Source organism: Lepisma saccharinum, chromosome 2, assembly GCF_977018435.1.
Source record: "Lepisma saccharinum chromosome 2, izLepSacc3.1, whole genome shotgun sequence".
NCBI classification, from domain to species: Eukaryota; Metazoa; Arthropoda; class Insecta; order Zygentoma; family Lepismatidae; genus Lepisma; species Lepisma saccharinum.
Genome location: NC_139230.1, coordinates 150706786 through 150719496, shown reverse-complemented (window position 1 = coordinate 150719496; position 12711 = coordinate 150706786). Strand labels below are relative to the sequence as shown.

General features: G+C 40.0%; 1 protein-coding gene across 1 annotated transcript in view; it reads left to right on the top strand.

The window, feature by feature from the left end:
- Positions 1-4943: 4943 nt before the first annotated feature.
- Positions 4944-12711, top strand: part of LOC145984144 (solute carrier family 41 member 1-like) — a 215095-nt gene continuing 207327 nt past the window's right edge. The window contains exon 1 of the mRNA XM_083117599.1: positions 4944-5050. The gene's annotated coding sequence lies outside the window, so the exon portion shown is untranslated. The remainder of the gene's footprint in view (positions 5051-12711) is intronic.

Below are 12711 nucleotides of genomic sequence, written 5' to 3'. Positions count from 1 at the left end.
AGAAAATGAACTTTAGAAGTGTGCTAGCGACTTCGCAGTGAGATACTAAAGGGGCGTTAGTTATGATTTTGTACGCCAAACGTTTGCATTCAGACACTATAAAAAGGAAGATAGCACAAAACTGGAGACAGTGCTGTATTCCCAAAATTTTCAGTTTTCAAGAGAAGCCCATGTTTACATAGCCCGTGTTTACATGAATGTTGGATTATGTTTCCATTATGTGGTTAGCACGCTACTACCCCAGGGGGCCCAGGTTCAAATCCCGGTCTAGACATGGGTGTTCCTGGTGAGTGTCCCGCCATAGGTTTCATCATCATCAAGACTAAGAAATGTAACAAAAAGCGACGCTAAATAACAATTATACAAATGTTTCTATTAAACATACGAAATCCTGTAAGCTCTGCAAAATTTAATGCCATTGCTGATAGAATACTGGTGATGATGATAATTGATTTGGTGTTATAAGTCCACTTTATGCACAGTAAGGCTAATCGGGACTGGACCTACAGTTTAAAGTGGGATCCGAACCACTTGTGCCTCCACCGGGTATCGAACGTGATGATGATAATGATATGTCCATAATTGACATAAAGCTCCTGGACATTACGATCCCGATCACTTCAAATCGGAAGTATTTGACAGTAATATTCTCACCGGGATAATGGCGGATTTACATAAATAAGTACCGCCGTATACCTTCGACTACAGACAGCCAGACTGGACACCATTCACTTCACGACTTCGCTACTTTCATTCTGTAAAACGGCTCTTGTACTCCTTTTCCGTATATATTTAGGGCTTCTTTGATATTCCTCACTTTACCCGCATCTATGGCATCTGCAGAACGCGCATTTTCGAAACTTAAGCCAATAAAAAATTCCTGCGGAATAGTACTTCTCAGCAAAACATATCCTTTTTGAACACTGAGCACAAGCAAACGGAACGGCTAAACGTTGAACTCATTATGAAGCAGTTTTCTGATTCCAAAGCAAGCAAGCGAAAGCTCTAGATTTTTCGAATAATTATTTTGTACTTATTTCATTATTGAATTTTGAGTGTTAGATATGTGTTAAATGTGCATTCATTTCATTAGTTGTTTGATGTAAACTGCATACTTACTCTCTTCAATAAATATCATTCACAACATGTGGACAGATTTTAGTCTACGTTTGAACCTAAACAGGGAGTTAAACCTTATAATCACCGTTCTATATTGAATGTATAATTGTAATATCGTCCTCATAGCGAAAAAAAATACTGTGCTAGTGGCGGGGGGAAAGGGGCGGAAAAAATCGTGACACGCACCTGGGCACCCAACGTTTTATCGATTGATTGCTTTAATTGGTTTATTTTACTTTACTTTTCTGTTATTTTTGGCTAATCGTGAAGATGAGGGTGAGTAGTGATACAGTGAAATTGATGAAGGGACAAAGAACTCCCATGCCCAGGCCTGGATTCGAACCTAAGGCCCTTGGAGTCGTACCTGTGCTGACCAATCCGCCCCGGAGATCGGCCTATAACTGTGACAGTCAGATTTACCGTCATTATTATTATTATCATTATTATTCATGTATGTAGCGGTAAAAAGACGTGTTGATTCAAAGTGTTGAGTGTTTTAATTTGTAAGATTACATATTTGATTTTTGCCAAGCCGACGGGAGGAACGAGACGTTCGCGTGTGTTAAGGGTGAGCACCTGAAGGGTGCGTCCTTTTTCAAAATCCAAATAAAACGAAGGACATGGTTTTTCGATACACAGTCTTACCGCGATCCTTGTAGCGAGAGCAGCTCCGTGCTACCTCTCCATATACAGTTTTGCCGCGATTCTTGGAACGAGAGCACCTTCGTGCTACCTTTCGTGTACAGTGGACTTTGTTGTGTTGTGCGAACACCAGTATGTGTGATAGGCAGTAAGTCTACACGAGTGCGCCTACCTCAACCGCTGGGGGAAGTTGAAGCGAAACCGTGTTTCCGTGATTACCTTACGCCATTTATAATTTTTGAGAAACGAGGAACACCGGAAACTATGGCGGGCTAGAGGAAGAAGAGAGATGAGGGCGTTACGTCGATTCGCCCGATGTCAGACGAGACTACGCCGATGATGCCTACCCGCCACGGAGAGAGAGAGAGAAAGATGAGCCACGCCGACGATGCCTACCCGTCACGGAGAGAGAGAGGGACGACGAGCCACGCCGATGACGCCTACCAGCCGCGACAGAGAGACGTAGAGAGAGATGTTGACGCCCCGACGACGCCGACGACGCCTACCAGCCGCGACAGAGAGATGTAGAGAGAGATGTTGACGCCCCGACGACGCCGACGACGCCTACAACGACCGCTCAGATGCGACGTCCGAACCGCGCCATACCACGGAGATCCACCGATCCCGAGAGGAAGAGGAGCCGGGGAACTAGGTGTTTGAACCCTTTTCGCATCTTCATCGTCGCGACCAAGGAAACCTTTCGCGTGGATACTATGTGTTTTCAATCGCCCATAAAGACGCCAGGATGCACCCCGGAAGCTGAGAGATGGTAAAGTATTCATCTGTGTGAACCTTAACACGTGACGGCCCGATTGATTTAGAGAACGCCCTTGAAATTCGTCGACATTTTGAAAACGCCCACTCAACTCGAACTTCATACCAAACTCCCGTCGCGCTTGTCATTTGTAATCTATTCGTCTCAGGTCAATTTTTCTTATTCCTTGTGATATTTTTTTATGATCTTAAATTCATTGTTGTTTGTGCTCCTTTGTATTTGTTTAAAGTGCGTACTATTAGAGTAAAGCGCCGCCCGCTTAATTGCATATTCTACTTGAGGTTTGTTCATTTTTATGTGTCAGCGCTGTGTCGCTGCTAGCTATGTCAGGTCGCATATGTGATTATTTGTTAAAGTATTTGCCTGGTAATATGAATTGCTCGTCGCGGCGAAGTGTTTAAGTCCCGCCTGCTAGAGAGTATATGTTTGCGCCACTCAACGGAGGTTACTTGTTATGTTTGGAACCACGTGAGATCCTGTAAAAGGAAAACGTCCGCCCACGTGAATGTAATTGCCGTTGAGACGCCTTTGTTTATACTGGTCAAGTAATGTATTGTCACCGCGCCGACTAGTTTCTTTTTTAAAAACAAAAGGTGAACTTAAGTATGGGCTGGCTAGGATTTAAGTAGCACTGGAGCAAAATCACAAATGACCTGATTAGACAAAAAGTAAGATAAAATTAATTGAGAATGCAATAATTAGGGCTTGTCGTCATAAAACCTGTACATGTCATGTATAATTTCTTGTGTCGATGACCCCATGAGGATTGAATCTGAGAGAGAATGTGAGAGTGCAAGTGTGGGGACCTGTAATAATTCCATTTTTGTTGGTTATGAATAGAATATACTTTTTATTTTCATGTTAATTTTGGGCTATATCATTTTCGTATGCATGTCGCTACCCGTGATTTTCAGGTATGCAGCTAGCCGCTTCCCGGCTACAGGTAAAGAGGTGGTAATTTGAAAGTACATATGTCTTTGTTTTTATTCGATATGGCTTATTACTATGCACTGTTGGTCACCGGTTCCTACACACGAACTTAACCTGGACCGTAACGCTATTTCGCTTGTCCGAGGGAGATTTTGCCGCCTCTATCTAGGTAGTGGTAGCATTTGTTTTCCCGGGCAAGGGAGGGCGTAACATACATAACATTTTAGTTACGTGCGTGAATCCGGGACTAACTTTCCTACAGATTCTGCAGGAGCGTTTGTGCTCATGTATCGAGTTCTTCATTTCGAGTGGTTCATGACTGGCAAGCTGTTATCTCTCGCTCTTCCTCTTGGGTTTGTACTTTTGGTATTTTACATCGCTTCTCTGCCACTTATCGCGACCACGAGGATGAACAATGATTAGATGAAGTTGATGAAGGAACACTTACAAAGAACACCCATGCTCAGACCGAAACTCGCACCCAGGAGATCTAATGTCGATGTCGACCAATTAACGCGCTCTGTCACCGGGCAGTCACCTTACTTAGATGTAGGTTTTCTATACTCTTACACATTTTTACTTTCTTGCCACCCACCACAACATCACATTATTTAGACACAACTTCGTGAAAAGTAGATTATATATACACCTCCCCAAGAACTTGAAATGGGAATAAAACTTTTAATTCACACTATTTGATCTTAAAATTGTTCATATTTGAATTTGTGCTCTCAAGCCACGATGGAACTGAACATTTACAGTACGGGCACGTAGTAGACTTCCCAGTTTTACGTTTCGGCGTGCAAGTAACATAGTTTATCGCCGACATGGAATAAGAATATGAGGCGGTTCTATTATATTTTTCTCGTTATGCAGGTGACCTCCGTGGCGGAGTGGTTAGCACACCGCGCTACGACGCCAGAGGTCCCGGTTTCGAATCCCGGCCTGGCCATGGGTGTTTTGTGTGTCCCTTCATCAATTTCATCATATCATCACCCCTCCTCATTTTCGCGATTAGCCAAAAGTGGCAGAAATGCGAAGTAAAATGAACCAGATCAATCAATCGTACCTAATTATGCAAATGACAATTTCGTTCTGGCGTAAATTCGATTTTTTCATTTGTTTTGACAGTTTAATTTTTATGTGTCGAAAGATGATGACAAATTTTGTTGCAGTATCTTGGAAGAACTCTGGTCTAATCTTACAACGATGTACTCAAAACACTTATTTGTATCACGTTGATAACATTTATTGTGAAGCTGTGTCTTTGAGAGTTGTCGCAAAAAGCGCGTTTCTGTTTTGCATGATTATGAAATAAGCATCTGATTTACTAATGCAGCCGAATAACCGTATAATATTCCGCACGCATGCATAGATCGAACAAGTGACAGATTTAGACTCTGAGCGCATGGCCAGTCCTTGCGGAGTTCTTACGTAAGCTTTTAATAGTTGAAGTCGATTTGTCGTGGAGTTCGTGTGCGTGTGTTTGTATGTGAAGAGAGTGGACAGTGCGTGACCTTGCTTACGGATGTGGAAAAGATTTACGAAAAGTGGAGAATTTGCACGAGGAGTTCACGTGTGCAGGTTAGTTGCAAGATTTATTTTGAAACATTTAAATCAAATTATAACTTAGTTTTGCTATGAACTTTTAGAGGACAGTGGAAAGAGACTGAAGTTTCCGTTTGTCCAGCGATCAAATCTGTTTCTCAGACCGATAAATTGCTGTGAATACCATTATCATATCTGGTAAAGTCCCGAGAAGTAGCCCATAAAAAGACACATGCATGTTAGAGGCTGTTTACATGCAACAGCGTTCTAGTCTGTAATGTATTATCATTAGTTATGAGCAGAAGTGTGGTAGACCAGCCACAGGCTGAACTTTGCCAATGTATAAAGAATTTCTAATTCTAATTCTAAACGCCAACCTTTCTTCCGTGTAGTGCATCCCGGAAACTGCATGCTTGAAAGACAATGAGGTTCTTGCGCTTGGACCCACAACCAGTATGAGGGCCGGGGATAACATCACTAGGAGGGATATTAGTACTTTTCATTTATATAACGAGATTTACACCAAACAAAATATTTAAACTAGGAGGTACACTTTTATGCAATATCAGTTTTTAATTTTAAATATTTTTACCAAGTATCTCATTTTTCAATTTTGTGATCCTTTCAAAGCATTTTCCTCAGTGGAGGCACCTTTGCAGAAGAAGGCTAGCTGAGCCCTTTTCCCTAAATCCGGACCTGGCCAGCATAATCCTTTCTGAAAGGTTTGTGTTCTGTATCCTCTCTATTCCTGTGCATGTGATTGCCCCATCATCCATTTCACCTAATCACCATTCATCCTCATCGTCGCGATTAGACAAAAGTGATGGAGTGTGGGGTACCGAGTGGAACTTTCTCCAGTCTCGCCTCTAATTATAGAGGAAGCATGTCTCGTTCTTAGTTTCGTCTCAACAATTCTCGAGGGATCTTGCTTCATTCTCGATTTTTAAAACGGTGGTTTCGGTCTTGGTGTCGTCTCGGTATCATTCCTATTATGGTGGTTAGTATAGCCAGATATTTCGAAACCATCGATGTTGGGAAGGCAACAGCGTATTCATAATTAATTAATTTACCATTCTTGCTTATCGTTACAATGAACCTAGAGAGGTAGGAAAAAAAAACTACCTATTTAAATTAATCGCCTTAGTAGCGTTGCGCGTTGAGTTCTGAACCCACGATCTCGCCATCAACGATCCCAGGTTCGAGTCCTGCTACGAGAATAGATGTTACTTTCTGAGCATCATTTAAATTGATTATCGTCATATTCACGATTAGTCCAAATATCAACCTCTCTTACAAGTAGTGCACCCCGGTAAACTGCATTTCTGCGGGCTAACAAGGCTCTGGCGTCTGGACCTACATATAATCTTCTGTAGGACCGTGTGTTTTCCTGTGTTTTGCCCTGATATGTGCTGAGTGCCCTTTAACCTGATAAGGAGATTTTAGTCCCTAGAGAGAAGTGTCAACTTTTGCTATGGTAACGATTAACCTAAAAACAGAAAAGTGACGTAAAATCGGCATTCTAATTGTTAGTATCAATGTGGACAAGTTTTAGTCTGCTTTATAATCTAAACAGGGAGTTTTAAAACATTATATCACCGTTCTGTATTGAATGCATAATTATAATACCGTCTTCATAGATCAAAAACTAGTGGCTGGGCTAATGGAAAGGCAGAGGGCGATCGTGTTCGTGACACGCACCTGGGCACCCATCGCTTTATTGATTGATTGAATTGGTTAATTTTACTTCGCATTTCTGCCAGTTTTGGCTAATCGAGAAGATGAGAATGAGTGATGATATGGTGAAATTGATGAAGCAACACTCACAAAAACACCCATGCCGATACTGGGATTCGAACTCAAGACTCGTAGCTGGGCTGACCACTCCGACACTGAGGTCGTCTGCCCACAACATGAGTGTTTAATGAAAAAAAGTAACATAACTAACAATCCAAAATGCAGCCGCCCTCACCATGGGCGTGCCCAGGAAAGAAATTCACCCCCCCCACACACATTTGATTTTAATTTTTGTAATTTATCGTCGGCTTCCTTCCAATTTTGGTTAATTGCGACGATGAGAATGAGCAATGTTTGGGGTTTGACTATTTTATTAATTCGAACAACAATTATATACACTGTATATATGTATATATAACATAGTGACTTTATCAAACTGGCAAGATTCAACATATGCTATTTTCTCAGATATCTAAGGTGTTTGTATAGAAGAACGGATCATCTAAGTTCCCTTCCTCCATTATAGACAGGAGTGGGTGGTGACAGCTTAACGTGTACTGTTGCTTTCATCAATTTCTGACTCAAAAATTTACTTTTAAAAAATGTTAATTCGTTTGTTGGTTAATTCTACTTTTCATTTGTCTGTATGGAGATCTTGAAAGAAAGAGGAATGCAGGTGCGACTTCCGATCGGGCAATGTCATTGCTGAGTCATGAAAAAGGGAGAGACATTGGTCGGGAGGAATCGTGGTTGATCAGGAAGTTGCGTTTGGGAAGTGAGGAGAGAAGGTGGTGAGAGGGGTCTCCTTTTTGTCCACGTTGTGGGTCCGCATGGTCACGTTAAACTAAATGAAATATTGGTCAAAAGGAAAGCGAGGGTCTTTGCAGAGTTATATCCCTGGACTACCAATAAGGTAGTTCAACATGGTGGTATACTCTGTCTCAGTCATCTCTGGAGCAAACGAACGAAAACAAGTCTGCTCAAGTAGTGACGCGAGAAGGCTCCACCATTGAACGCGTGAGAGGGAACGGAAGGGTCTTTAGCGCCTTTTCTTTCTTTTAACGCCTAATGCAGAACGATTCCATTCTATACCTCGAGCAAGAGTTAATATATATAAGGTAGTTCAACAATGTGTATATATATATTGTTGACTTGTAAGTAAGAGGAAACAATATATAGGAATGAGACCAAGAACGAGACAGACGTTTAGTGCCTCCTCGATTGTGTAATCAATAGGTCTCGGGTTCGATCACCGTTGGAGGCAAATTGCACGGTGCTGGTTCGAATTCCACTAAACTGTAGCTCCAGCTCTGGTTTTTCTATCCATGCATAAAATTGACTCAAAACCAATGAGTCAGATAATTCTAAGATGTTTGGATTAAGCCCACTTCAAACCACTGCGTCGGGGAGGCCCGACAGGCATTTGCGTCTCGAGAAGAGACCGAGTACGAGGTAGGCATCCTCGTTCAAGAAAAGAGACGAGACGTCTCGTCTCGATGCTATCTCTATTAATAACTTGCGGTTTCCTCCGCTCTCCAGATATTAACTCCCAGGCTAACGCTAGGCTGTTACAACTTATCAGAAATGACGTTTGTTCATATGGACTTTAATACAAAAATGATTGCAATGTTTTCAAGGTTGATTGCAAGCAGTTGTTTATTTATAGTTACATATCTCGGCCATATGTTGTTTTTTTAGTCAGGAAGTGGGGTTTCGTAATTAGTATAAAGTTATGATGAACTTACAAAAAGAAAATAATAAATATGTTTAACACATCCGGTCGTCGGATTGTGTGAACTGTGATATTGCAATATCAAAAATGTTCAGTTTTGCTAGTAAAGTTAAGACTAAATTATGTTCCTAAATAGGTAAAAACTGGCACGTACTGAAGTTTAGAGTGGTGGGAGTTGATGGAAATTCTGGGAGACTGAAATTATGATACTCGTTGCACACATGAAAGCAGTGATTTATCCACATACCCCAAACACACCCTAACACCCCTAAATTTACACTTACACCCCTAAGTATGAACTTACACCCCTAGATACAAGTTTCTGGATAAAATACCTCATTCTCCAAGGTACTTAAATGTCAATATCTCTTCCAAGACTGTATTATTGCAGGCAATAGAGTATGGACCTACAGCCTGTATTATCCACTGTGTGGTTTGTGTCTACGTTAATCCTTTTATCCATTTCTTATAATCACGCTTCATCCTCATCGTTTAGCTAAATGCGGAAGAAAAGTGACTTCAATTAAAATCAAACAATCAATCTAACCTTTGACTGTGGTTTATAGATATGAATGAGTGCACCTTTGCAGGAATTTTTTAGATCAACACAGCCCTGCATTTTGGGAAAAAAAATCGGATGATTTAACCAATAGGTGATTCTGAAAGTATTTTGAATGCTGATCATGAAAATGACATCCATTTTTTTCCATCACACCAGGATATTTCACAATTTCACAATCAAAATTATCATATTCGCCACTCCATTACACCTATGTCAGGATTTTCCACTAGATCACGATATTTCTACACGTCACAGTTCAATCAACCCACCATATTATAACATTGAGTTTTGGACATTTTGTGAAGGAAATTTTCATGAGGGATTTCGAAAATGGAACTTACGTAATCAAAGTTTACAACTTTTAGACCAATGTGTCTTGTGAAGATAGAAGGTGGATTAAATGCTTTCTATTTTATGTGCAATTATAGTTCAAATTTGGAGCATTTGTATTATAGAAAACCAATATTTTACCACCATCTAAACAGAGCCATCTATTGAGGAAATGATGGAACTACACATATTATTGTGAAATTAAGACAGTTAATACATTGCTTTTTTTTCTTTTTTATCAGCATGCTAAAATTATTCAGACACAACAGACATCTGCGAGTCATCCAAACCCATGCTGACTGGTGATATGATGCCAGTGGCTTTCCGGGGTGATTCGTAGGATTATAACCATTCTGTATCCTAGCTTTCCCTTTAAAATTCAAATACATACAAATGAAATTCGGATATGTGAAAATATGGTAATATGTAGGAGCAGCCATTAAAGAAAGAAGTCATAACTCTCTACCATATCACTCAAATCTATGTACCTTGAGCAAGACATGCAACTCATTCATGATGGTTTACTCTCAATTTATCTTAATTGCCTTAACAAAAATCTATGAAGGGGACATATAAGAATGAAAGTACATTCAGTCGAGAAAGGAATCCTGATTATAATTTTGGATTTTCTCACTTGCGCAGAAAGTACTGTACTCTACCAATTACCAGGCCAAGACATGATGAATGCTTACGTGTGTTCCTTCATAAACTTCAAAGTTAACATTATATCCATGGCCATTACTGCCACTAAACTCTAATTTTGTTTCGTTTTCGAGGGGAAGGATCTCGATATCTGGTTTAATCTCGAAATAATAAATAAAAAATAAAGTTATTAAAGCAAACTGAAAACATAAGGTTTAATTCATTAATTAGGTTAAGTTTACTTTGATTTTCTGCCTCTTTTGGCTAATTGCGAAATGAGTGATGATATGATGCAAATTGATGAAGGGGAACTTGCAACATCCATACCCAGACCTGGATTCGAATCCGGCACCCTTGGCGTCGGAGCACGCTGACATAACCACTCCGGCATAGAAGTCGGCTGAAAACATAGAGGTACGGTTTTGCACATTAAGCAACATAGAAACTATCTGTAAATAATCAGATTTGCCCTTGGTATGTCTGAATTAAGAAACATAGTAAAATAATTTTGACAGAGGTAAAATATTTATATATTTCTTAGATTCTTATTTACTAATGCCTCGATTAAGACGAGACTATCAAAAAATAAATGTGCACCTTATCTCGATTTTACAGACGTAGGCCTATGTCTCGTTCTCGGTCTCGTCTCGATAAGTCTCGAAGCGTTTTTATTGTCGCCGCATCGACTTTTCAACGATAAATTCGACGCAATTCCTGTTGTTCATTATCATTTCATTCAGTGCCAAATCAATAATGTGTTCAACTGTATCTTTACAAGTAATGAAGTGTCCACTTTTCAAGACACTAATTAACATGAGCATTAACTTTTATAGAATTTTAGAAATGAAATCAATTAAATAATTTGTGAAATACGAACATCCTTAATGTATTGAGGCGAAAATAGGTATTATTATGAGTGCACACACGCGCGCGCACACACACACACACACACACACACACACCAATACACGCGGACACACACAAGTTTCAATTTTCAAATATGTTTATTCTCCAACAAAGTATTCCTTAGAATTTGATATACTGGAGATCATACAATAAATATGTAATGCTTTTCAGTTTATTTCTAATATATGATGCACTCACTCCTTGGATCGAGAAGTAAAAACAGTCTAATAAAATCTTAGGGGGGATTTGAGGCCAGCGAGGTCAAATGTATTCACAAAGTATGAGATAAATACTTACAAAATTATGCATTCTAATAAAATTTAATTTTTGAATGATCATAAATATCTCCCCTGCTCAATTGATTGGTTGATTTGGATTATTTTACTTCGCTTTTCTGCCACTTTCGAGGATGAGGATGAGTGATGATATAATGAGATTGACGAAGGGACATTCACAAAGAACATCATGCCCAGGCCGGGATTCGAATCTGGGACCCCCGGCGTTGTAATGCACCGTGCTAACCACTTATTATTATTATTTTTTAAAAAAAACCTAAGCTGTAGTTTTCGCCATTATCTATTATGTCTCAGTTTTCACATATGTCAGTTTTTCTCACTTCTCTACTTTTCTAATTTTTTTCGGACTTACTCAAACATCCATGTCTCACCCGGGATTCGAACCTGGGACCCCTGGCGTCGTAGCGTGCTGTGATAACCACTCCGGCATGGAGATCGGCTTGGTATTCGTTCATTTGCTTCTCAGAGTAAATGTAAGATTTCATTACGGAAACGTTAATAACACCTAAATAACGTAATACTATTATCTCAATTCGGGCCTCCCCGATGGCGCAGTGTTAGCGTCGTCGCCTTGTAATCAAGGGGTCCCGGGTTCGATACCCGGTGGATGCACATATTGGTTCGGATCCCACTTTAAACTGTAGGTCAAGTCCCGATTAGCCTTACTCTGCATAAAGTGGACTTAAAACACCAAATCAACCAATCAATCAATCAATTCAAACACCATAGAAAATAATCGCCCAGTGCGACAATGAGAAAACCAGGGGTAGCCAGTTGAAAAGCAAGTGAGGTTCCGCGAGATGAACCGAATGTAGTGGTCGTTATGATGTCACTTTCTCTTCTGGGCCTTGATTAGCCTAGAATTTTGAGTTTTGCAATGGCGTGTGCAATTATGAATTTTTGTTGCATGGGAGCTAGTTGGAATAATAACTCAACAGGATGCAAGGACGCGTGCTGGATAAATATCACCCACAAGGAAAAATATTTCTTCAGTCCCAATTACCATTGTTATAATATTTATTAAACTAATTTTATTAAGTTTGAACATTTTTATTGTATTATGGAATTGAAAAAACGAGATAAGAAGAACATGTTGAAATTCCAAAGTAAAACGTATGAGCGTGCGTATACGGGTGAAATATACCCAAGCAGTGTTCCTATGGCCCTGTGAGCGGAATTAACGAAGTCTCACAACTGATTTAAGGCTCCGACATTCGGAAGTGTACAGTGGAAAGGTAATGAAAAGTGTGGCCTCAGGAAATAATATATTTCCAAATGGCCTGAGTAATGTCTACCCATATGTGCGCCCGTAAGAGTTAAAGTAATTCAATAAACTTCACTTAAAATTTATAAATTCTACATTATTATTACTAATTATCATTATCATTGTGGCCTCGGATGGTTGTAATAATCAGTACTTTCCTCTCCCATTTGCTGTGAAAGTTCTTGAATTTGTTTCGTCACTGAGTCTCGGATTTTCCCTGTTGATCCATCA